At 35.6% G+C, this 26,492-nt stretch overlaps 1 protein-coding gene across 15 annotated transcripts in view; it reads left to right on the top strand.

Annotated features, from left to right (window-relative positions):
• Positions 1 to 26,492, top strand: part of cdh8 (cadherin 8) — a 288,795-nt gene that overhangs the window by 50,279 nt on the left and 212,024 nt on the right. For 3 of the 15 annotated variants that reach the window (XM_073907191.1, XM_073907203.1, XM_073907190.1), the window contains one exon: positions 24,984 to 25,457. The exons of 10 other annotated variants lie outside the window; for them this stretch is intronic. The gene's annotated coding sequence lies outside the window, so the exon portion shown is untranslated. Of the gene's footprint in view, positions 1 to 24,929; positions 25,458 to 26,492 lie in introns of all 15 variants that reach the window. 2 more of the 15 variants (XM_073907194.1, XM_073907202.1) reach the window with 2 other exon arrangements.

Raw genomic sequence — 26,492 nt, 5'->3', positions numbered from 1 at the left:
CATAGTGAAGTGTATAATGTGTACAACTCTTTGTTAATCAATGCTACCGAATACTGTATAGTAAACTGACAAACTGTAATAAATACTGTAAAGTTGTGATGGTGTTATAGCGTAGAAAACCAACGTCTATTGAATAGTTTGTTTATTACTACAGTTGTGTTGTACCAAAGCAACAGTATAATTACTGCAACAGTTTAATTGAAGTATGCTTCCAAACACTACAGTATTTATATATTTTTTTCATGAACAGTAACATTATTATACCTACCCCCTTGATGACAGGCAAATATGTTTTAGTTCAGTAGAAAACTTGAAGAGTCATGATATAAGGATCATGCCCAACATGTTGTATGTGGTTATTATTTTTTTATATATCTCCTTTGAAATAAGGTATAAATTGCAAAAAACATTGATTTTCCTGTCTCTCATTCAGTCTTCCTGCCATCCATCTGAATTTTGTGTGACCAGAACCACCTGATTGCAAACAACCTATGGATAGTTGTAAATAATGTAAAGATATTGTTTCATACTTTATATAAATCCAGCTTAAAATGATCTGAAAACAAATGACTTTTTAACTTTGAACTTTTTTTCAAAGTTATATCATCCTGAGACCCAAAGGAAAAAAAAAAATCGTTGCATTTTTTTGTGATTTCCTACATTCTTTGAGTTAAAGAAATTCTACAATTTAGAGTTTTTTTCTTTGTTTTTACTTTTAGATTTACAGCATGTCCACGATAGGACCATTTTAGTTCCAAACGAGAGCCAAACTCAAACAGCAAAACTACAGGATATGGCTGTAAAGGGATATTAATCAAACAATAATGTAACAAAAGTAAAACAAAAGCCATTTTTTTCCTTTTGTTTTGAAATTCCTGAAACAGTTTAGGCTAAAAGAGAGACAACAACAACAAAACAAGAAAAGATGTTATTCCAAAACAAACATAAAAATTATTTAAAACTGATTGTCATTGCCTAATTGTCTCTAATTCTCTATAATTGTCTGATTGTCAGACTATAAATCAGAGTCTCCCTCAACTATCTTATAAAGAATTCTCCCTGCTTCAGTTCTGCCTCCGACAACATGCAGTCATTAATTGCATTAAGATGGTCCTGGTGTCCACTATAGTTGACATTTAAAAAAGGATGATATTTTGTAACACAAACTATTTACCAGCTTTGAAAGCTACATGTATTTTTCCTGACACTTTAATAAACAAATTTGTGTAATAATAATAGTTAAAAAAAAAAAAAAACATTTTAAAAGCAAAAATGTACATGCCTCTCTCCTTCCCATAAAATGTGCTTGTTTGTATGCCGGCCATCTTGGATGCAGTGTAAGAAGTGGTTCCTAGCATGGCAGCCAATCAAATGAATGCACTAGAATGCACAGGATATCCTCTGCAGAGTATAACATTACTTGACAGAGGAGCTCAAAAATGTAATGAAAATTCATGAAATCACAAGGTCCAAATTTTTATTTGTAATAATTTTTTTTTTAAACAAAAAATTTTTTGATCGTATATATATATATATGTGTATATATATATATATATATATATATATATATATATATATATATATATATATATATATATATATATATATATATATATATATATATTTCTTTATTTTTTTATATATATATATATATATATATATATATATATATATATATATATATATATATATATATAATATAAATAATATATATATATATATATATATAAATAATATAAATAATATAAATAATATATATATATATATATATATATATATATATATATATATATATATATATATATATATATATAATATTTAATAATATTTATATTTATATATATTTATTTATATATATTAAAGGTTATGCAAAAAATGACTTAAAGTGTATGTGATCAAGTTAACAATTAAACATAAAACACAGTCATCTACCTTCTGTAGTAAAGCCTTTAATACACAGGCGAGATTGAGGACATGAACTGAATGTGCTGCTTTGATGTAACCGAACTCACAGCATATAATCCAGATGATCAACCACAACTTAAAAAAGAGTGCTAAAAGCTGGTATCCATGCTATGACACAACATGGAGAAACCAAAAAAAGGTGAGAAAACTTTCCGCTTTTAAAATGGGACATCTCGTATTCAGTGGAGAGCTGGAGGCTTGTGCCATCAATCAATTCAACCGGCTTTAGCAGGTGCGGAAATTGAGAATCTGAGTATAGCTGCATATTAAACACAGACATTCAGCCATTTAATTTCGGGAGATATAGATAACAGACCGCTATTCACACATATAATTCATTTCCGTTCTAAACCATTCATTTCACATATATTGTTTTGTCAGATACAAAGAAACATAATTTCAGTTTTAGCTAATTTAGCACATTCTTACTTTTAGGAACGGCCCATAATCAGTTGGGACTAAAATATGATTTCCTAGACGCAGCCCAATGTCAGACAGTTCAGCTCCTTTAACAAGCAAACAGAGAAATTCTCTAGTTTAGATCTTCCACTTGTCTGCACTCCACAAAAACACATCCAATTTGTGGCCAGTTTTGAATCAAATGCTGCAAACTAAATCCAGGTGAAAGTGATGGAAAGTCAGGAAAGCTCTGAGTTGCAGTATTACTGACAGACGATTGGAAACATGTTTCACACACAGTGGTTCGCAGAGTTAAACATCTTATTTAAAAGCCTGCAGACTTTCCGACGAGGAGCTTCGGATTCAGAATGCATGCCCTGTTTTGTACAGCGTTCATGGAAAGTGCTGTATATTTCCACAATAAGTATTGATTCCTTTTTTATGAGTGTCCTCTGTAGTTTAGAGCATGTAGTGGACCTTAATTAAAGGATGTTGAAATAGAGGATGGCAGAAGCACTGCTGGTTTGGACAGTGTTCAAGAGCAGTACAGAAGGGTATAATCTCCTGTGTTGACATGGTTAATTAGCCCAGGTTAGAGGGAAGTGAGGTTGATCATATATCACACTCTTATTCACAGCTCCATTTACTATCCCACTTTAGGGAATTATTTTTCCCCCTCATTCTCCCTCACTGGTAGCGGGTTTGAGGAGATGAGCCTGGTGTGCCTGGTTGGAGAGGACGCGTACGAAAGTCAAATATTCATTTGTCTAATTTCATAATGAGCAGGAACAGAGGAAAAACAGGGCTAATATTCCATTGGGCCTAATTAAAATTGGTGAGAGCTTGAGAAAAGAAGTTGCGCTGAGGTGATTTTAGACTCAGCTCAAATGAGAAGACCTAATTAAGGAGACTGATGGCCTTTACTTAGAAGCCGCCTGAGATGTGTCGAGCACTTTGTGTTTGTCCCCGCAGCAGATCACTTTGATTAACCACTGTCTGTATCAAATCTGGCAGGACAATTAATAAATAAGGTCCAGTCCGAAAGAGGGGGAAAAAAGACAATTATAGTTATTAAGATGATTGTGGTGATAGTTAATATAGCTGCAAGCTGCAATTAGGAAGCCATGCACAATATTTAAAAAAAAAAAAACTTTAGCTTATATGCTGAAACTGCAGTATGTTCTACAGTAAGTTTAAAAGAATTAAATTATTATCAAATCACAATTATATTTCAGTTCATTTTCAGTTAGTGAGCTGTATCCAGCATCGTTGTCAGAGGGTGTAAAGGTAATAATGTTGGACATGAAGGTGTTTAAACTTAAAGGGCTCCATTTTATTCCTTTTACAAGATGTAAGATAAGATTTTGGTGTCTCCAGAATGTGTCTGTAAAGTTTCAGCTCAAAATACCCATCAGATTATTTATTATAGCCTCCAGAATCTGTCCATTTTTGTGTCTAAGGGTGTTTTCACACCTGTGAATCGATTCAGTTGTTCCGAAACAGAGATTACAAATGTTACATTGTTGCTCTTTGCTCTTGGAGCGCTTCACTTTCACACTGCAAAGTTTCTAATCGGACCAAAAGAGCTAAAACAAGTCATGTGCGAGTAAACTCTCCTCACATTGGTCAGAGTGTCAGGGTTTATTTTGCAGCGTCCCACTCAGCTATCAGGAGAGGTGGTGCTTTGGTGGTGATTGACAAGGTGCGCGCACGCGTGCGCGACGTGTCTGAGGAGAGATGCGGTGGAGAGGGGTAAGAAGGGTGCCTATTTGAGGTCCGGGAGGGAGACGCGAGATTATCCGGAGATCATCACTCGTTTGCGGGCATCCGGAATATTATCAGCTAAGTGCGAACTCCTTGAAATACAGTGTAGCTTTTTTATAGACTCTGGTTTTAAATCCAGATGAGCTGTTTGTCCATGCCCCCAGCAACCATGTGCTTGTCTGCTTCTCCTGCGTTACAGCAGATAAACAGCAGTCAGTAATAGAGACGGACACAGATGAAGCTGAACTACAGATCATTAGTCAAAGATGCCAAGTAAGGTTATTTCATGTTTATGTGGAAGTATTTAATCAAGCCTTTCTGACATTATGAGTCACACTCAAACATAATTTGCAGTACACACACACACACACACACACACACACACACACACACACACACACAAACATACACACATATATGCACATTTACTAAACCCTGCGGCTGTGGTGATTATATCGGTTAAGAATTACATAACAGTTTTACTGTCTTTATTACAAACATGCTCTGTTAAAAAAAAAAAAAAATTGTTTATTAAAAAAAAATTGGAACAGATATCATAAAATATTCTGTAGACATGTGTACACGTTATTATCGAAACATGGCACCTGTAAATCAATTCAGTGGGTGGAGGAAACCGCACTTCTATTTCACATTGCTGTGGGCTTCAAAAGTACTGGGATTTGGGTCCTATTTTACAAAACTTAAAAAAGGGACTTGTTTAAATCACTCCAATATTGCAGTGGGCACACTATAACTACACACAAACAGCTTTCAAAATTTAATTTTCATCATAGGTGTTCTTTAAAGACTGAATGAATAGAGGATGGATTAATAAATATTACTATAGGGCTTTTTTATTTGCGTCAATAGTTCCAAATAAGACCTTTAACATACTGAAAAAAAAATTAAAAATACGACTGCTCAAGCTTCACACTGTTGCACACTGTAGTTCAACCCCAAACCACAGCCAAAAGTTAGCTGTAGAGAAGCATTGAGATACATTTTCTCTTGTTTGCTGAGTCTGTCAAAAGTGTCAGCCAAATCTTGAGCAACATGTACTGTATATACTGTAAACCCAGGATGGCTCGCCCAATGGGTACTATGAAGTCTGTTCTTTTTATTCTGCACGGCAAGGGCAGTGATTCCAAAAGTTGTTCAAAAAGAACAAAGAATGGCATTTTCAGCTGCCATAGATGCAATATTGTGCCATCAGAACAGGATCTTCAACACACTACAGTTCCTCTTAAATTTTTATTATTATTATTTTTTTTTTTTCAGGGCTGAACACAGGCTGATTTCTATCATGAACAACATGAAGTGACAAACTTTTATTTATGATTTTTAGTGAAGCTTTTTAAGACACTGCTTATTGTAACGGAGGCCAGCTAGTGTGTGCTGTGCAGGTAAACCTCACTCCTCTGACCTCTAAAGGTGCTCTAGCGACAGACGCTAGAGGCCATGGTCTTCAGCCTCCTTGTTAGAGCAACCGACTCCCATGCGGAAGATCGCCGGTTTGATACCAGCTTGGAGCGGGATGGGTGGCGTAGGACCGGCGGGGTTATATTGGTGCCGTGACCCGGATGGGAGTGAGGTTTAGAGGGGTGAGTGTAACGGAGGCCAGCTAGTGTGTGCTGTGCAGGTAAACCTCACTCCTCTGACCTCTAAAGGTGCTCTAGCGACAGACGCTAGAGGCCATGGTCTTTAGCCTCCTTGTTAGAGCAACCGACTCCCATGCGGAAGGTCGCCGGTTTGATACCAGCTCGGAGCGGGTTGGGTGGTGTAGGACCAGGGGGATTACATAACTGCTTATGTGAAATACTGGAATATTATTTTTGTTTCTTTCTTAATGACAAACACAGATGAATTGTTCACCTCAAAACTGGCAATGTGAGCTAACAAAACCAAATGGTTAGTTTTGATTTCTTGGGCACTTTATTGTTGTGGTCACACCAGATGCGGTACGTATGGATAAATTGCGTTATTCGCATGTAAAAAGATCCGTAAATATTTTGAGATTACTCGCTTCTTTTGTGCAGCAAATCTGCTTCACTCGCTTGTCAAATTAATTCACAATAGACATGGATTTGCTGCATGGGCAGGACTTCTGTCTGTCGGTGACTCGAGCTTCGATGCTAAATGGCTAACATGGGTTTTATTGAGAGAATGTCGATTCATTTGGAGCCTCCAAAAACTATACTTGGATGATGGAAGCTTTCAGCGGTGCTTCCAACTGAGCCGACCCCAGTTTGATTAACTGTTGTCTGGTGTTGGCAGAGGGATTTACATTGGTGTTCCCCCAGAACACCAACAACAGCTATGTCATAATCATACTCCTACAAAGGAAAGCTCCTGATTGGTTAATGTGGCGCGAATGTTCGCTGAAGTTCCGATTTTCCAACTCGAGCAAAATTCCCAACTCGCATCACTTCATTGGCATGGATGTCTATTCGCGTATTTGCATTGACTTAACTTGTAAATCACTCGTGCTTGACGCTTCTTCCACATCTGGTGTGAACACAGCATAAGACTGAAAAAAAAAATCACTGTTAGCAAAATCTATCTTTTTTTTCACAAGAATTAATTAGTTTGTAAAATACATTCAAATAAATAACATTCAATATATTCAATATACCAATACATTTTTATTTTAATTTTGATCTAATAAATGTTGCATTGGTGAGCAAGAGAAACTATTGACCAGTAGTGTACATCGTCCAATTATAAAATGTATATAAATTAGCAAACAAATATATTTTATAAAATACTGGTTATTCCTGTATAAAAGAATGATTTAGCCAGGTCCCGGTTTAAGTGAGACCTTATAAATGGCTCTTGCAACTGTACCCTGTTTTTTTAGAATTGCCATTAATCAGTTGTGAAGGGCCACACATCCCAATAATGGGCCTTAAAGTGATTAATTGTCTGCTGAGAAAGAATGAGAGAGGATTTGAGATGTTAGCCCCATAGCAATAAATCACCCTCGTAGTACTTGGGGAAATATTTAAATAGTGACACCAATAAAACAATACAGCTCTTCCTCTGTGACCTAGCATGACAAATTCATAATCATTATCAACTTCCATTTTGCTATGAAAGAAAGAGAGATTTGGCTGTCAGAAATTCTGAAGGATGTCAGTGATGCTGATTGATCAATTCCATCCTAGCACATGTAAACAAAGAATGACTGGAAGGTTTGATCGCTGTGAAAATATTCAAGTTTTTTCAAGAGCATAGGTCCATTAAAGCACTCTATATGCAAACGTTAGAAGAAGATAATTATTCTTAGACTATTATTAAGTACTTTTTAAGGGTCCTTACACTTAGGATTCTTAGCAATGAGTCTGTGTAAGGGCCAGTTTTTTTTTTTTCTGTCTGTGTTTCGTTGGCAGAGCACAGACAGTGCAGCTCTTTCATTCTGACTAATAACCTAATGTCTTCACCCATTATGAATACATTTTACTGTTGAATAACCTATCATTTACCATATTCCAGCCATATGTCTGATGTGTGTTGCTTTTTAAGGCACCACTACTCTGTCTTGCACAAATCAAGCCACACAATGGCTTTCAGAACTCATTTTAAGGCATTCCAGTGTGGCTTTCATACTATGCAAACACTATAAACATCACTGAGTGAGATGCAAAGCTCATAATTACTTTTATATACTTTAGCAATATAGTTTGTTTTGATCTGACGGAGTTCAGCTTGCCTTGGGAGAAAGCTAACTGCATAATTTATCTCAGGGGTTTTAGAAGAGGTTTCATCTTGTAAAGGCAACATCAATTGCCGAATTCTCTCACTGCCAAGCAAGCTGTGTCACTCACATCCATCAATCAGTGGAGGCTTGAGTAGTTTATTAATACACCGCATTATGTATATGAGATGTTTGCTTCTCTCTCTGCCTCTATCTTTCACACGCTCATTCTCGTTTCCTTTTTTTACATTTCTTACATCATTCTTACAGTTCATCTTACATCGACATTGAAGGAGTGCTATCTTTGTGTTTTTTTATTTATTTTTTATATGACACAATGCTAGAATTGGTGCTAATCTTAATCGATGACACCGTTACTCATCTGCTAAAAGCAACCTAAATATATCCACTAGCAGCAAAGCATACTCAGGCTAATAGCGATTGCTTTCTGACACTCGTCCTTGGGAGGATGCCGGGAATGCGGTGAGAGTGCTGGAAGAGTATAATCTTAAAGCCTTAAAGCTACACTATATAGCTCAGACCACATACTGTAGGCTTTAGTGCAGGTGTTTACATGCTCACAAGTAAGCAAAGCTCTATAACACTTTACTTTAAGTGAGTGTTCGTTAGACTGTCATGACATCTTTATAATCATGACATGACACTGATTTTTTTGTATGCTTATTACAACTGCCATTAAAGGTGCAGTAGATGATTTTCTTCAGATTTTTGTTGTGCTGGTTGAAAGTCTCTTCACATTCCATTAGTAATGATTAAAGTAAATGATCTAAGTGTATTCATATGTTTTTTTTATATATATTCTGGGAAAGGCGTAAGACTAAAAATGGTTAATATTGTCAGGCCGACAATTTCCATAATTCTGATAAGTAGCCCAAACTGTCTGTCAGCAAATGTAGATTTTGTACAAAACATTAGTAAATAGGCTATATGCAGAGCTAGTGTTTCTTCCCATACTAATAAACTTCTGGTGAACGGTTAATGTTACATTTTTATTTTATTTTATATGGTTTCTTTTACAGCAGGGGTCACCAAACTTGTTCCTGGAGGGCCGGTGTCCTGCAGATTTTAGCTCCAACCCTAATCAAACACACCTAAACAACCTAATCAAGGTCTTACTGGGTATTCTTGAAACAATGAAACAATTCTTAATGAGTTATACAGTAGGTGTGTTTTGAGAATAAACCAATCAGAGTCTCATCTCCCATTCCCTTTAAGAGTCAGCTGCGTCGCGACATAAGCGCATTTGCTATTTACATGACGTAAAGTAAGTTCACTTTCGCTTTTGCTCTCGTGGATAGGGAAACCTTTACGCAATTAGCCTATAAATAATTAATTTTGTTTGTTAAGCGCAAACGTTTGTTTCAAAACTATTTCTAAATTCAGTTCTAATTTCCAGCAAACGAATAAATGAACAATAATAACGAAGTGTGGTCAAAATACTGAGTTATTTCCAAAAACACCTGCTATGCCCCATATGGTCTAAAACCTGACAGGTGGACAGTTGTGTATATTAAGCAGTGTGCAAGCGAGGCGCCCAACTAACGCGCTCTGCGCCAGACTTTAGACCGGTTTTGTTCTGGTCTAAAGAACAGACTATAACAGTTTCTCAAAATAGCAACGCGCCAAAACACACCTGCTTTTTTAGACCAGATTGCCTATGGGTGCACATGTGAGTGCAAATGCATTTGCTATTTAACAAGCGTGGCGCAACACCTCAAAATGACTCTTGTGCCGAGCTGAAAGTAGCAAATAACAATTGCGTCACGGCCTGCGCCACATTGCATCGGGTGTATGATTGGTTAATGGCAGAAAGTGTCATTTTCACCACTAGAGGGCACATATTAAGAAGAAACAAAAGTTGTGATCTTCATTACATCCTATAAGACTTCTGCAGAAATCATGTTCATGGATGAGCTAAAGTATTTAAGTTGTATTATCATGATGAAGTAGAGTAAGGCTTCGAAAGCCTTTGAAGCAAAATGAAACTGCTAAAGCAGTTGCTGATGAAAACGAGCATGATTTGGCATAAAAGCAGTGGAGCTTTGATTATGCCACAGTCGACTGCTTTTGGTTCTTGTACAAGAAAAATCAGAGCTGTATTATCATCCAACATACATTGTAAAGTTCTGCTGCTGCTATGTGTGGCTCATAAAATGCCCAACATATTAAAGAGTCTTTGGTGTTTTCTTGTTTTTATAAAACAAAACCAAAAAAAAAAAAAAAAATGAGGGTGTATGACATCATTAGCATAGAGATACTGTATGGGATACTGTACTCCTCTTCAAGGAGGTCTCGGTACGTTTTTTTGGTCCGCTTTTGGTGCGTACTCGATTGCGATTGCTACATTCACACCTATCCAAATGAACCACACCAAGAGCGAAAACTACCTCTAGTGCAATTCAACCGAACTAAGGGTGTTTTAAGATACCCGAGCTTGCCTCCATCGCCATAGTAATAATTGACATAACAGCAGCTTTTAAAATTTTAAAATCACTCCTTTTCAAATCATGATTTTGGTTTAAAATCAAGGGGGGTGGGGGGTATTTAACTAGATTAAAATGAATCAAACAAATTAAAGTCAAATTAAGTCAAATGCTGTTTAATGCTGTAACAATCTCCGGCTTGGGAACTGAGATCTTTATTCATTCCCCCGGGGACCCGTGTGGTTGTCCTACTGTTATATAGCTGCCTTTGATCCTCTTTTGATCCTCTTTCTGAATCCTGTGATTGCTGGATGCCTCTTTTAAGTACAAGCAATGCAGACTCATAGATTTGCCAGATCGGTTAGCATCAGGTTTTCCCATTTTGTATCATGAATTTTTTATCAAAGTATCCACAGGGTTATTAAACTTTGTCCATCTTATGCTTTTTGTGATAATGGGGTGAAATGTCTAGCACACAGTATAGAAAACGTGAACTCAATTCCACCATGTGAGCGTCATGGTGATTGACAGCACTTGCCTCTTTGTACTCCTCCTACGCTGTAATTGACTTGGCTGGGGCAGCTGTGTGTCTGTGTGAGTGTCTTCCTTAAATGGCTATTAATTAGCATTAGAGAGCGCAGTCTGCTCACACCTCGCCTCTCTTAATCCTGAGCGTGTGGCTTTTGGTGAATCCATTAGCTACGGTGTGGAAGTCGCTTCTGCGCCAGAGTCAATTACTTTATTCCTGACGCTTTGCTGTTTCGGAGACTCTGCTTTGACATTGTCAGCAGCCACACAGAAACAAAAGCATAAAAAGGAACCAAACACTTTTACATTTAAGACCTCGTTTGATTGATTTAACGTTTGCCTTCCACATTATTTGTTATTGGCCATTAGCCTCTTCTTTCTCATTAGATGTAGTGCTTTAGCCTACCATTTGTCAGTTTACAAACACTCACTTTCCTGCGTATTTAATAGGCTGTGTAAGTTATTCTACCGTCTTAAATGACTGTAAGTATACACTGCCTCATTTCACAGAGTATTTGTGTGGTGCATTGTCAAGTATTATTATAAGTGCACGCAGGTTACAATCATAGCCACGTGTTTGGTGTAGCTACCAAAAGGCACGTCTTTAGTGTTTTGGCTGAGCTCCCAAATCCGAAGCCCATTAAGAAGTACATCTAAAAGCTTTCAGATTGCCAGTGAGGGAAAGCCCATCCCCTCAGTATGAAATTAGATTGTACTGTGCTACTATGAGGAAACACGTGTTTCTTCTTTCCCAGGAGGAGCTGTCACTTTGCTGGTGCGATGCTTTGCCGTGTAGGACCCATGGCTGTTTATGTTGTCTGGAGCTGTTTGTGGGGCAATATTTCCTACTTTACCACCAACCTCCCATTTATTAGTGACAAAGCTCGCTGCAATAGTCTGTTCTGACCTATTCGTGACTGGCACTGGCATTTAAGAAATACCAACAAGGAGGCAGTGCAAACTGACAGGGTGGACTGGAGGAGTGGCGCGTAGCATTTTAAACGGCAAACATCGGAGAGGACATGCTGTCACACTGGTCCTTCCCATCATGCTTTCAACCCAAAGGGTAAGGAGGGCTCATCGCTAGATGATGAGCACCACGGGAGGTCACCTGTACTCCAGAGATGGCTAGTTGACAGGTTTTGGAATTCAGCACTGGCCAGTTGGCTAAAATGTCCATGTTATGGCTTAAAGGGTCATGAAATTGAAATGGTAAGACACAGAAGTTACACCTTTCTGAAAACAGTAATATGATTCATACATTTTAAAGAAAGTGGAACTTTTTCTGAGCAATTCAGTTCTTCCTGTTTGAAAAGCACTTTTGAAGCAACACAACACCATATGAGGTCAATGCTTACATTCAGAGAGATGATTGGCTGTCAGTATAAAGTGATTTCATTAGATTTAGAGCTTTTCTTTGCATTTAATCATCACTGCAAACTATTATGAATGAGGTATAATTGCATTATGTATGACATTGTTACTATAATCACGCTTTTAACTTCTTTTGTTGTGAACATGGGTCATACATATTAGTTTTTAAGTGCACAACACAAGTGATTTATTTGCATTTTGTAAGGAAGATTTGGGACTGGTAAAAGAAACCCAGGCTCATTCTGTTTACGTACCACTATATACATTTCAGGAGAGAGCCAAATACATCCCTGGAGGTACGTAAGTTTTTGTTTTTGTGAATCTGCCAGAGGCCGCTGTGTATGCTTTTTTAGATCTCAAATTTCCCTCGCGAGGGCCATTCACACCAGCTGTTCTCACATAAATCCATCAGAGGCCGTTGTTGACTGACTGACTGATCAACTGACCGATGCCCCCAACTTCCCCCTTCCCTTAACCCAACCAATAATATGTTCAAAAGCACTGATTGACCAGCGCTCAACCCCTTCCTTAAACCCAACCGCAGTGTTCTGAAAAGCAATCCAGAAGAAGAAATGTCCACTGATTTTTACCACGTTTTCAGACTCTACCTCATTCTCACCTTGTAATTTAGTTGTTTATTAAATTTTTGGGCTTTTGTTTTTGTTTTACCTACTTTCTGGAACTTTTCTTCACCAGACTCGAAAACTCTCATTGTGGTCAACTTCACTCTGCATCTCAATTCTACCGACGAGCTAACAGGACCAACGAGATAACAGGACCAACTAGTAACAGCCAGTCTAATCGGATGTAAGCGTTGGCTGGTAAGCGAGAAAAAAAATGGCGCCATACCGCCCCGTAGCATTTATTTTAAAAATAAAATGAAGCCATACATGGCTCTGACTACATAATTGACTATCTCCTGAAATGTATACATTTTCAGAATGAGCCTATGTTGGGTAAAAGTCTGGTTTGTTGATTGCTTCTTTTTAAACGAAGATGTTCAGATTCCTGTTGATTTTATTATCTCCACAGATGTGTTAAGGGTAAGCATAAATGTTATATTCGTTTTTGTAAATCAGTGTTCAAGTTAACTGAACATTTTCTGTCAATGAAACATTTTATGGTTACAGTTGTAGGCTAATAGTAGATGTACAGTCCTGCAGTTTGAGCTTGACTTGCTTTGCATGGCTTTTAATATGGAATACCATGTTCAGTTGCTTTAGATGTAATATGTAGGGAGAGGGTTACAGGCTAGGGTAGTTGACTGCCTTATATATACTGATAGCACTTGCTGGTCGTGAGGATGGAAGAGCGGATTTAGGAGTAATTCTCCAGCGCAAGCTGAAAGATGATGGAGAGGCTGTAGGTGGCGTGTTCATAATTCTGGCTGGATGTTCCCTGTTCTCTGATACCCTTATGAGAGGCATAAGATCTCCTCTCTGGACTCTAGGCTTTAAGATCAATAGGATTATAGGACTTGTGCTAAAAGCTTGTCTTAGTTCTCCCTGCAGCTTGCGTTGCACTTTAATGCCAACTTCACTTCTTCACGAACATCATCTCTGACTCAGTGCTGAGGATCATAGAGTATGTGGCCTGTAAGTTTTGTCACTATATTTGACTTCTCCAGGATATTGAGTATCACTTTTTCTCAAATAAAATATCTGTAAAAAGGAGATGCTGAAACATTTGAACAGATGGCTACTATAGCTTTTTCTGATTCTTTTTTTTTTTATGTGTCTTTAGTCTGGAGATTCATTGCTGTCATGAAATGCATAATCATGCATTGAAAACACAGACTCTTGGAAATTGTGTCAATAGTGAAGAAACCGTTGATATAAATTCTATCAATAACACATACATGGTTTGAACTTGATGCATAAAATGATATTCAGAATAAAAGGTTGGATTACTTTGAAAGAAGCATAAAACTGCTTTTAAATTAAGCGTCCTTGAGTTTGAGAAAGGTGCTATAAAACATTAATGATGGTAATCATATTGTTACTTTCACCTATTCAGGCATAGTGCAAAGTACAGATTGTACAGGTGTGTTTGAAGAAGTTGTCACTTGAATGTGTAATATTATATAAAGTGAATATCACAAAATAAACATAAGTAACACTGATTGTTTCTGCTTGGGCATTGCATTGGATTGTTGGAGAAAGAAATTATATAATAAAATTCAATAAAGCATAAATGCTGTATTTTTAAATGACTGTATTAACAAAATAGAGTTGCCAAAACAGCACATGAGGTAGAGATCATTAAGGAAATATTTAAAAAAAGAAAAAAAAAATACAAAGGGGGGCTAATAATTCTGACTTTAACTGTATATGGGCCTACATTTTCAGAATGAGCCTGTGTTGAAATATTGTCAAAATTGTGCCTGATTTCTTTGTTCCTAAGCCTCAAAATAGTGGTATCTCTTCAAGGGTTTAATGGGATTCCATTTCAGAAATAATTTCTCAAAATAATTTATAATATGTGAATAAGGCCTACAGCTTTTTGCCCAAACAAAGACCTGTGCAAGTCTCACTGGTGCCCTCAGGTGATTCTCAAAGATCAGAAAATGTGATTACTTTAAATGCCAGTTTGTGGTGTTATGTGGGTAATAATAAATAAATATAAAAGAGTAAAGACAAACTCTTGTTGCAGAAGCCAGATTCAAAGAAGAATTTTGCATTATGATTCTGTGACCGTTACAGTGTGCTGGTACACTTCAAAGATCTTATTACAGAACTAATTAGTATTCATATTCCACTGACAATGCAAGCCCAGCACCTGCATTGCTAACAGGATGCTAGAAAAGGGTCTCAAAATGTGAAACAGCAGCCAAAAGCAATACTTTCTCTAGTCTCTCATTTTGAATGACTGTTTCTGTGTATAACCGAAATATGGCTGAAGACATGTATTCACTAAAACAAACCATATTTTATTTTACAATTTATTACCACTTATATATTTTCAAAACTATCAAATAATTTATGTGCAATATTATTATCCAGGGGTTTGGTGTTGCTATATTTTACTGCTTATTGTTTTTTTTTTTTTCTTCTTCTTCATCTTTCAAAGAAGAATGGGATTATACAGTATATTAATTACAATTTAGAATGCTTAATTAATGCAAAGATCATCATAAGCTAATACATGCATATGACTCATCAAGAACTAACCCATCAGCAACAAATGAAAATTCTTTATAATTCACATAATAAGCAATCAATAAATTGTCAATAACTTTAATGTCTGTATTATCTAATAATTCATTCCATAATAATATATTATATTAAATAATGATGTAAACACATTACCACAATAGTCAAAGCTACTTCATCTTCCAGTTGTCTGCTTCAAGTAATTATTAGCTAATGCTTTTCAGAGGGAGGATTATGTTATGACTTCTTGTTAAGACACAGGACTGTAAACTAATTGATAAGTAGCCTAATGTGCCATTGTGGCTTTTGAATTAGTTAGTCCTGTGCCTGAATAAATAGTCTCAACATAATTATACCTTTGCAAATGATTAGCTAAGGATTAATTAAAGCATAATACTGGCAATTGAAATGCATGCCTTTGACCTGTGGTAATTAACAGAGGTATTAAGGAATGAATAAATTATGACCCATCTAACTATAAATAGTTTATAGATTACTCAATATGTGAATCGGAGAGAAAGTTCATTTGTTTGTGATGCAGCAATCCTTAATAAATGGTTTAATTCTTCATGAGTTATACATCAACTCATTAGTATTATTTAATATTAATATTAGTGCTGCTGTATTGTAAACAACATGGGCTTATTCTGAAAATGTAGCCCTGTATACATTTCTAGAGATCGCAAATTATGTAGCCAGTTCCTTTTCGCACTTACAAGTTGACCGCTTACCTCAGACTGCTTTCCCGCTGTTACCAGTTTGTCAAGTTAGCATAATTAGTTTCAGAAAGTGGACAAAAGCCAAAAAAAAATAAAAAAATAAATAATAATAATAATAATAATAAATGAATAAATAAATAAACAGTAAGTAGGGTGACATTGTGGGTGAGTAATTTGTAAAATCTGAAAACATGGTAAAAATCAGACTCTTTTTGTGGATTACTTTTTAAAACTGTCGAATGGGTTTTGGGATGTGGGGGTGCGGGTCAATCAGTGCCTTTGAAAACACTATTGGTTGGGTTTAGTGAAGGAGGAGGGTGGGTCAGTTGATCAGTGAGTCAGTCAGTCAGTCATTCATTCAGTAAGTAAGCAGTGGGCTCTAGTGGATTTATGCGATACGAGCAGTCAGGAGAGAAGTTTGCGATCTCAAAAATTGTACACAGCAGCCTCTGGTGGCTTTGCAAAAACAACAACTGAAAAGCATAGATCCTAGGATGTATTTGGAACTCTCCAAAAATGTAAATAGGGGTATGTTTTCATAATGAGCCTGAGTTGGTTGTGAAGCATTACCATAATCATTTTAATCCTGTTTTTTTTTTTTTTTTTTTTTTTTTTTTTTCATTTATTAGTGTTATTATTTGTAAATAAGCTTAGTTTTGAGGTATTAAGATACAGCATGTAATGCTTTGCTTTTGGACGCTATTATTTTTCCAACAATTTTTAAAGTCTCTAATATATTTCATATAGTTAATTGTTTTTTTTTGCCCCACTTGCAGTGCAAGGAATAAACTGATTGGTCGGTCTAAAACTTTATTACTGATTGCCTTGATAGTTTGTTTGACAGTAGAGCTATTGAAAACTAGACCTTTGTTTCTAGACCTAAATTTATGTACCAACATTCCAGACCACATGTTTGCAAAGTCCCTTTACGGCAATTAATTTTACTTTTTTTGAATGCCTCTCAGGCAGTATTCTTGGGCATTCTCTCTGCATGGGGAAACATCAAATTCTCCAAAACCCCTTTGTCAAGCTTACAATTGCATTACAGATTTGAAATAACCAATAAAATTAAACAACATCTGTCCCATAAGTTTCATTTCTAAACATTTGAATCACACAAAATCAGCATTTTTTCAGGGTGCCCAAGCTAATGCACATGCGCACTTGAAAGGAACGAGATCACGACACCAACTTCATTTAGAGTATGGCAGTTCTACACATTATCACTCTCTGAATAATGCTCTATCAGATCCTATTGGTCTTTTAAAGTAATCCACAACTTGGTCTTGATTGTGAATCTCCTCTAGAAATGATAATGACTCTTTGTTTACTAGTTTGTGTGGCGTTTGAGTACTTCTGTGATGTGATGTGCTTTTGACATGATGGATGCTACCTCGCATTGCTTTCATACAGATTACAGAACCAAAAATATTTTTTAAGTGCACTTGGTTATTTTAAAAGTACCTATTTCAATCTTTAATTGAATATATTTCTTATGTGAAACAAGTATTCACTGAGATTCCATTTGTTTACCGCAAAACTTGTCATAAAAGCATACGTCTGATTGAACTTCTCCCCTTTCAGAAACGTCTTTCTATGTCTATAGATGATTGGCTCCTGAACTAGTAGGCGAGGCCTTATTCACCATATAGACCGTTACACTTTTCCCTATTCAAAACTATATGAGAGACATGTCTTGTTGGTTTGTGATCAGTCAATGCATGCCATATGTGATGTGCATTCTGTCATCAAGAAGCTGCATAAATTACAAATGTCTCTGTAATTGTCTTTCCCCTATATACATATGTTTTGTGATCACAAACAGTACATAAGTGGATTCTTTTTTGGAATTTTTTTGAAGCAGGAGTGGTTTCCCTGAAACGACTGTAAACAGAACAGTAGACAGCGGGTTACCTTCGAAGATACATTCATATAATCTGAACTGGGCTTTACAGAAAATGATCAAAACAGCTTTGGTCAGGGAGTTGACAACTATTCACTGCAAGTGACCTGCTATATCGCGTTTAACATTCAGGAAACAGCAAACAGCGCTCAGTCGATCGGCTTTGATGTGACCACCCATCTGCTACAGCCCAAAAGCTGCTTGCGGTGGTTAATTAGCTTTTTTTGTCAAGTTTGCTGTTTACTATTGAACATTTCACAGACCCCCATCCTCACGTGTTGCCACTGGCTGAACACAGACCAAAGGAGAGGCATGTGCCATGCCTGCGAGACACATACTCTTTGCACTTCACACTTTAAATCTGGAAGGACACTTTAAAGACCTGCTGCAGTTTAGATTTTAGCTTGTAGTTCAAAGGCATTTCTGTAAAGGTATTTCAGATCTAAATATATCTACGATTGCCTGTGGTGGAAAATATAAAATAGCCAAGGATTTTTCATTCACAATTCACTCTGCAGGCATGAAAGAGCAGCGGTAGAAATGTGTTGAGAAAAGATGATGAATACAGTACTTTTAAGTACTTTTTAAGTACTTGAGAATATTACTTGTGGCAAAATATTTGTACATTTTATCAAGTTTCGGTGCAAAGATAGTGAGAAAAAATGGCTTACGCTGAAAATAGACCTACATGTTTGCTGTAAAATGTTTCATTCTGTTGTGAAGCTTTACTCGAGTAAAAGAAAATCTGTCTAGAAATACAAACGGCATGCACAAATGAGGTTGACAGTCCATATAAATCTTTCTGGGCTGTCCCCAGTGAGGTGAAGACTGGCCTGTTATCAGCTTGTTTACATTAAACTGTATTATAAGCCCTTTGGGATGGATGGTGACAAATACAGTAGCGTCATGATCAGACACCACATCTGTCTGCAGATCTTTCTGCTCATTTGGAGACATTTGGGACTTTTTTCCCTCTTGCCTTCATGAATTTTTAAACATAGACCTCGACGCTTTAAGATAAGGTTTTATTGTGGCGATACAGAAGTGCTGGTGTGTTTTCTCTTGCTGTGGCATGATGTAAAACTATTCCAAATGTTGCATGTTAATCAAAGCATATGTTGAAGCAGACCTACAAGGTGCTTGAGCTTAAAAAGTCTATAAAACATACAATACATTTTCCTGTTTTATTTATGGTATATCTTAAACATGTTTTTATTTTTATGTACTTTTCCTCTTCTCATTGTAGAACTTGGATTACTGATAAATCAACTCTGATAAAACCGCAAGCCCACATTGTTTTACATCTCGCTGACTCAGTGCCTGACTAATTGGTGAGAGTCCAATCCTTTGAGTTTGTATATTCCTGATTGGTTATTTTGTTTCTGGCTTTATTTTTCTTTGTCTTCTTCTTTTTTTTTTTTTTTTTTTTGCTTTTAATTTTGTTTCCAAATATAAATATTGTTGTGTATTATATGTTGAATGTCTAATTAGCATCAAAGCTGATAATTTAATATTATGTCTCAGTGTTCATGTCACACTGTGCACATCTGCAGCCAGAAATGTTGTCCCAAGTGTTGAATTCTATCTGAAAACATGTCAAACCAACAAATACAGTTTATTTTATTTTATTTTATTTTATTGTATTTTGTATTTGATTTGATTTTATTTTGTATTTTATTTTATTTGGCTTTTTATTTCATTTTGTATTTTATTTTATTGTGTATTTTAAATTTTTTTATTTTATTTTATTGTTTATTTTATTTTATTTTACTTTGTATTTGATTTTATTTAGCTTTTTATTTTATTTTGTATTGTATTTTTTGTATTTTATTTTATTTTGTATTTTACTTTATTTAGTTTTTATTTTGTATTTTATTTTATTTAGTTTTTATTTTGGATTTTATTTTATTTGGTTTTATTTTTCTTTTGGATTTTATTTTCTTTAGTTTTTTCTGTTTATTTTGTATTTTTAAAATATTTTCTTTTATTTTGGATTTTATTTTGTTTTATTTTGTATTTTATTTTATTTTATTTGCATTTTATTTATTTATTTTTACTAAAAAAATTTTTCAGCTTAGTCCCTTCATTCATCAGGGGTCACCACAGCAGACTGAACTGTCAACTTATACAGAATATATCTTACACAGTGGCTGCCCTTTCAGCTGCAACCCAGTACTGGGAAACAGCCATACACACTCATTCACACATATACAATTCGGCCAATATAGTCAAACCTTGGGGTAAACCAGAGCACCTGGAGGAAACCCACCCGAACACTGGGAAAATAAGCAAACTCCAGAATTGCTAACTGACTTGCTGTGAGGTGACAGTGCTAACCTTTTATATTTTATTTATTTTTTTATTGTTATTTTATTTGATTTTATGATGGTATTTTCATGTTACTTGTAAATTCCTTCATTTATTCACCTGGTTGTAGTGGTTCAAAACAAATGTAAATACACAGAGATGGCAAGTTTAAGTTTTTGAATACAACATGCTTTAAATTCAGCATCAATTAAACTATATCAGATTCTTACGTGGACTTGTACTGTAGTTTGTTACTTAATAACATTTTGAACAATAAAAGGTCTGACAGAGCATCTAAATGATATGAATGTGCAAGTTACATTTAAGAGCGTGAAAATTGATTTTGCTTTGATATGAAATTCTCATTAGTTTGTAAATACATACCTCAGAGCCTATTGCAACATAAGTTAAACTTCTGGTCGATTGTTAGATGATGTTTTTCATTGAATTTGTCCTCCAGGTACTTGTAAATGGATTTGCATTGTTCCCTGACACAGTGTGTAAAGTTATGTTTAGAGGCCTTTGGTTATGCAAGACTTGAGAAAGGATAAAACATTGCCTGTCTTGTTTGTGTACAAGCCTTGTTAACAACAAATCCAGTTAAAATGTAAAAGAAAGAGACTAAAAGTGGACAGATTGTCTTTTTAAGGCCTCCAGATAGAGGTTAGCTAGTATTAGCTGTCTACTAAGATATATGCAATTAGTTTTTTCGTTTAGTTCTGTAATTTGTTATATTATATCTTGTACGTGAAACTGTTTCAAAAGCAATGAATGTGGAATTGGGTCTTAATGGAATGTATGAGCCTTCTGAAACGCATGTCATACAATATCAGCGGTAAAACCATCCTGGGCATTAGTTTACATGCATGACTCATTACAAGCCACATTATTAAAGTTGGTACCAAGTATTACTTTACCTACTAATCTAAAGGTGATACATATTCTTCACATATCCTAAAGTTTCAGGATGACATTTTCTTTGAACTCATTTCTGATGCTGTGATTAGGAGATATTTTTTGTTACATTTGTGTGCCGCAGCAGAACTATAAGAAGTAAGTAGAATAATCCTCATGAGATAGTCCTTTATATGAAATGTCACACATCAGGGTTTTTACATTATGAGCAGGAAAGTGGAAAAAACCAGCGTGAGTTTTTTAAGCATTTCAGCTTCCTATTTTATTCCCTTTCTTATTTCAGTGTCTTCCGTCTTATTTCTCAGCTTAAAATTAGTCATAAAATTGGGCTGCATTGTAACATGCTTTTAAAAGAGAGATGAAAGTGCCACATGCGCAAGGGTGGTTATGTTCACTCCAGGAATGCAGAAACAATAACGGCTCCTCAAAACAAACATGCCACGGTGACTAAAGAGCTTTTTTTAGTTTTGATATCAGACCAGCTTCACCACTGACTGTGCATCTGACTTTGATGGACTTATTAAAAAAATGTCTAAACTCAGGGCACGTCCTGGGGAAGTCTGAGACTTTTAATCTGTGGTGGAACTGATCGCAGTTGACCAAATAATCTGCCAATTCCCTTCACTGGACTGCAAAAAGGCTAAGTCCCTGGCCCTCTCATCCCAGAGAGCTTACTCAGCACTATAAAGAAGCATTAAATCCCAGTAAGAGAAAATGAGAGGTTTCAAAGTAAGAAGATGATGAGTGGACATACAATATATATATATATATATATATATATATATATATATATATATATATATATATATATATATATATATATAGGTTTTCGTATCTGGATGTATTACAGATGTCACAACTTTTCTTCCAATCTCTCCGGGAGATTATTTGGCAGTTTTAGAATTTGACATTTACACCCACTAAGGATGATTGTGAAGTTGACAAAAAGTGCATTGAAGGTTGCTGCTATAGCTGTGGACAACTAATGCTGTTTTTATTATGTTAGTCTGTTGTCAGGTCAGAGGAAATATTGGATATCTCCACTGAGTGATATGAGTAAATCACCTCATAATGCCTATTATTTTTAAATAATGGTGCAAAAGCAAATTTAATTATCTCAAGTGAAAATGAAGTCAATAGTGTTAGTCATTCTGTAGTTCTGGAGCTATTTCTTCTTCCTTTTATGTTTCGCCATGCATGTTAAGGTGAACAGTCACAGACCGCACATGTTTACCGGTCACATGTACACAGAGAGTGTGTACATGTGATAAGTGAGAAGCACTCACATTGGGAAGTCCATCTGGAGGAAATTCACTCTAAAATTTACTAAATAATGACACATGTTTGTTTTGATAGGTCTATAAGGCACTATTTTTTCTTTAAAGCAGTTGCATCATATACAGAACTGCACTGTTAACAATTTCCTGTAGAGTCTACAGTAACTTGCTGGCAGCAGTTGAAAGTAACTTAAGCCCTGGTCAGATCACACAATCTCGTGATTTCCCTGATGTAGGGTGTCGTGGGGAGTCGTAAATGAAAAGTGGGGGTCAGGACACAATATTCAATCATTTCTTCTCATGTAATGTGGCATAGATCATGAAAACCCATACCATGTCTGTGACGCCTCTCGACAATATTGTAGAAAGTCTAGTATGCTTTTTTTTTTTTTTTTTTTCGGTTCCTCACAATGAGTCACGTGGGTGACATTGGAAAATAGGAGCACATGATTTCTCAGTTATATCCGCGGGTTCTGCTGTTAATCCGTGGGTCAGGTAATCAAAATATAGGCAACATATTTACTGTACTTATGGGTGGGTCTCGGTTGGATAAGATCAGTCATTGGTTATGCAAATTGTACTACTTTCTCTAAAATATTAAAGTGTTTTAAGCTATTTTATTTGACAGATTGGCATAAATATGTAAACATCTCCATTCTCAAATTGAGTTTCTGAGTTCTCTGCTCCTTCCTTTCATTCTTCCGAGGTAATTTAAAAACACATTCAGTTCTGCGAATGCATTGTAAAAGCCTGTCTTGCTTGTTTAAAGTACTTGATTAAACTAATTAAATTGAAACTCACCGGCAATATTTTTTTTTCATTAAAAATGAAAACAGTTTAATTTGAAAAAAAAAACTGTAAATACTCCACTTTAATTTTATTTAGGCTAGATTATTTATTTATTTATTTATGTATTTATTTATTTTTGTTTATGAATTATTTAACATTTTTCCATCAGTTTGTGCTTTGGTGCTGCAGCATATAGCAGACTGGTTTTGAAGTACTTTACCTCACAAGTTATTCGTTATTCTTGTTTATCTAGAAGATAACTGTCCAACAAAATATACATAAAAATTCAGATACAAAAAATATAAAATAAAATTGCTACTCAACTGTGGAGTGATGGATTGTTTCGGTCAATTGAAAATAAGGGTTTAATTAATACACTGTGATTGTTGTATCACTGTCGTATATTTGCTATGTTTTACATATGTCATTATTTTGCCCTAAGCATCTGATATTTCCTTGATGCTGATGTGCTTTCATTTTCCGTCTCACTCGAGGGAGTGTTTAATTAGCATCCCTGGCAGGAAAATATACATTTAGATTTCAAAGTAAATATCTCAATAAAAAGGAAACATACATTAGATCCTATCAATGTCGTAAGGAATGCCCTTAAATAATTTAACCTAGTTGTCAGCAAGCATGCGTATTTATTAAGATTAACATAAGATTTAAAAAAATAATAATCATTTAATATAAGATATATTGTTACAGCAACACTTGTGACTGCTTTGGGAAATAACACTTGTCGTAGACGTCACAGGATGACTGATCATGAAGTAACATGTAGTCTGGCTCATTTGTTACCCATGACAAGTCAAGATTTTATCAGGACAAAATGGCATAATCTGACATAGTGACTTTTGTAACTGACAATAAAAATCGGGAATTATGTAATCCTTACTGTAAATCAGCAGGAATACTGTATTTTCATTTACAGCACAATTATGCATTTACTCTTTCGTATTTCTATACTGTTACATAGAGCAATTTTCACAATGCAACTTTAAAATACAGTAACATGCTGTATAGCTGTCTTTCAGTAAAATACAGTTCATATTACAGTTAAATAGTGTGTATTTTTATGTGTGTAAATTAATGTATATGCCCCCAATTTGGGTTGTGGATTGATTTTTGGATTGTTTAATTATTTAATTAAATAATTCATTAATTCATACAACAGTGCATTTGTATATACCGTGTATGTGTGCATTCGTGTGGTCATTCATTATAAACGTTTGAACTTTTAGTTGTTTATTTTATTACAATTCACATAAATTTGTTTTGTGAACTACTGTATATGTACACATTTATTATGTGCAATATTTAGAACAGTAGGAAATGCATACATACATACATGAATGCGTACATACATAAATACACACACGCATAAACACATACTTACATAAATACACATAGAAACTTTTCACTTCAGCTCTGAGAGTACGTGCATGTGTGTAAGCGTATGTGTGTGAAAGAGACCTTGAGGGACACGCACTAACAACTATATATAGCTTTGTGTCTTTCTTCGTCTGCTTCATTAACTGGTGCTTGAGTTGTACAGCTACACGTATGAAATTGATTAAACAAAGACTTCGCACTCATCTTGTAAGCACAGCTTCATCCTCTTGAGTGACTGATCAATCCAAAACATTGTTCTTGTTTTCAATGTGCTTCTACATTTTTTATTTCACATGTTTTCCAGAGGTAGCTGTTTGGTTTTCTCTAAAACTTCATCCTGTCTCCTCTCTTACCTAAGCGCCAGTTTGAATGGGGCAGGAGGCACTGGCTTGGAATCATTCCAGAAACCTTTCTCAAGCAGCTGAATATTCGTCTTCATTAGGGCATCATCACCCCACCACACTCCAGTGCTGATTCCTGTTAACACAGAGCGAATGTGCAAAACGGGTGTTGGGGGAGGCCACATGACGGGGATGAGGCGAGGAGAAAGGTGGAATACTGAACGAATGACAGAGTTTGGGAGGACAGGACAAGCTTCAACGAGATTATGAAGGACGCACTGATCTCATTGCTCATCTGCTCCAGCAACGTGCCCCTCGTACTGATACAGAGAGACATGAAGTGCTGAAGAAATCAAGGACATTAGCAAAGGAAGTGTCTTTGATCCGTTTTATCTTTTATTCCCCCAGTGTTTGGCTCCTAGACGATTAATGAATGGGCTAATCATTTAAAGGATTTCTGGACACAGATTAATTGTACACCTTCACAATAAGTAAGTTACTACTGGAAAAAGAAAGAAAAACTAAATCTTACATTTTTAAAAAACTTTTTTTGTTTTGATTGTCCACATTCTGTTGACTGCACCTTTGCGTCTACTGTAGATGTTAGCTAACTCTCATTAATGTATTAGTATTCTGTAAGGTTAGTGGAAAAATGTAATGAGAGTTTTTATAATAATTATTTTCATTTAATTGTTATTTCATAGATATTTATTGCACTTATTTCAATAATTTCAGTTTTTTTCAAAGCTCCTTATAGCCTACAACAACAAAAGTAAGCCACGCTGACAAGCAAATGAATGTTATGTAAACAAATGGACGTGCATTGATTGACTGATTGATTTTAGTGCAATGACATTTTTTCCTTTTTTTCTCCTTTCCTCTTCTTCTTCAGCTTTTTTTTTTATGTCCCAGCATGCTGCTGCACTTTAAAATCCAGTAATAACTTATAATGAAAAACAACATGGCTTTAGGTGACTTTAGGTGACTCTCTCTCTCTCTCTCTCTCTCTCTCTCTCTCTCTCTCTCTCTCTCTCTCTCTCTCTCTCTCTATATATATATATATATTTGTGCGTGCGTGTGTGTGTGTGTGTGTGTATATTTATATACATTCATTCATTCATTCATTCATTCATTTATTTTCTTGTCAGCTTAGTCCCTTTATTAATCCGGGGTCGCCACAGCGGAATGAACCGCCAACTTATCCAGCAAGTTTTTACGCAGCGGATGCCCTTCCAGCCGCAACCCATCTCTGGAAAAAAAAAAAAAAAAAAAAAAAAATTATATATATATATATATATATATATATATATATATATATATATATATATATATATATATATATATTAGGGATGTAACGGTATTGTAAATACCGTCATACCGCAATAGCAATTTTTTTCAATATTACAGTAGTCGCATGACTCGGTAAAACTATAGGTCTTCTGAGAAAATTTGCTCATGCTAATGAAGCGAACGGGAGGTAGCAGAAACTACAATTCCCATCAGCCCAGGCGTGGCCATCATCCTTT

Source organism: Danio rerio, chromosome 7, assembly GCF_049306965.1.
Source record: "Danio rerio strain Tuebingen ecotype United States chromosome 7, GRCz12tu, whole genome shotgun sequence".
Classification (NCBI taxonomy): domain Eukaryota; kingdom Metazoa; phylum Chordata; class Actinopteri; order Cypriniformes; family Danionidae; genus Danio; species Danio rerio.
The sequence above is the reverse complement of the archived record's forward strand: the minus strand, read 5'-3'. Positions and strand labels throughout refer to the sequence as shown.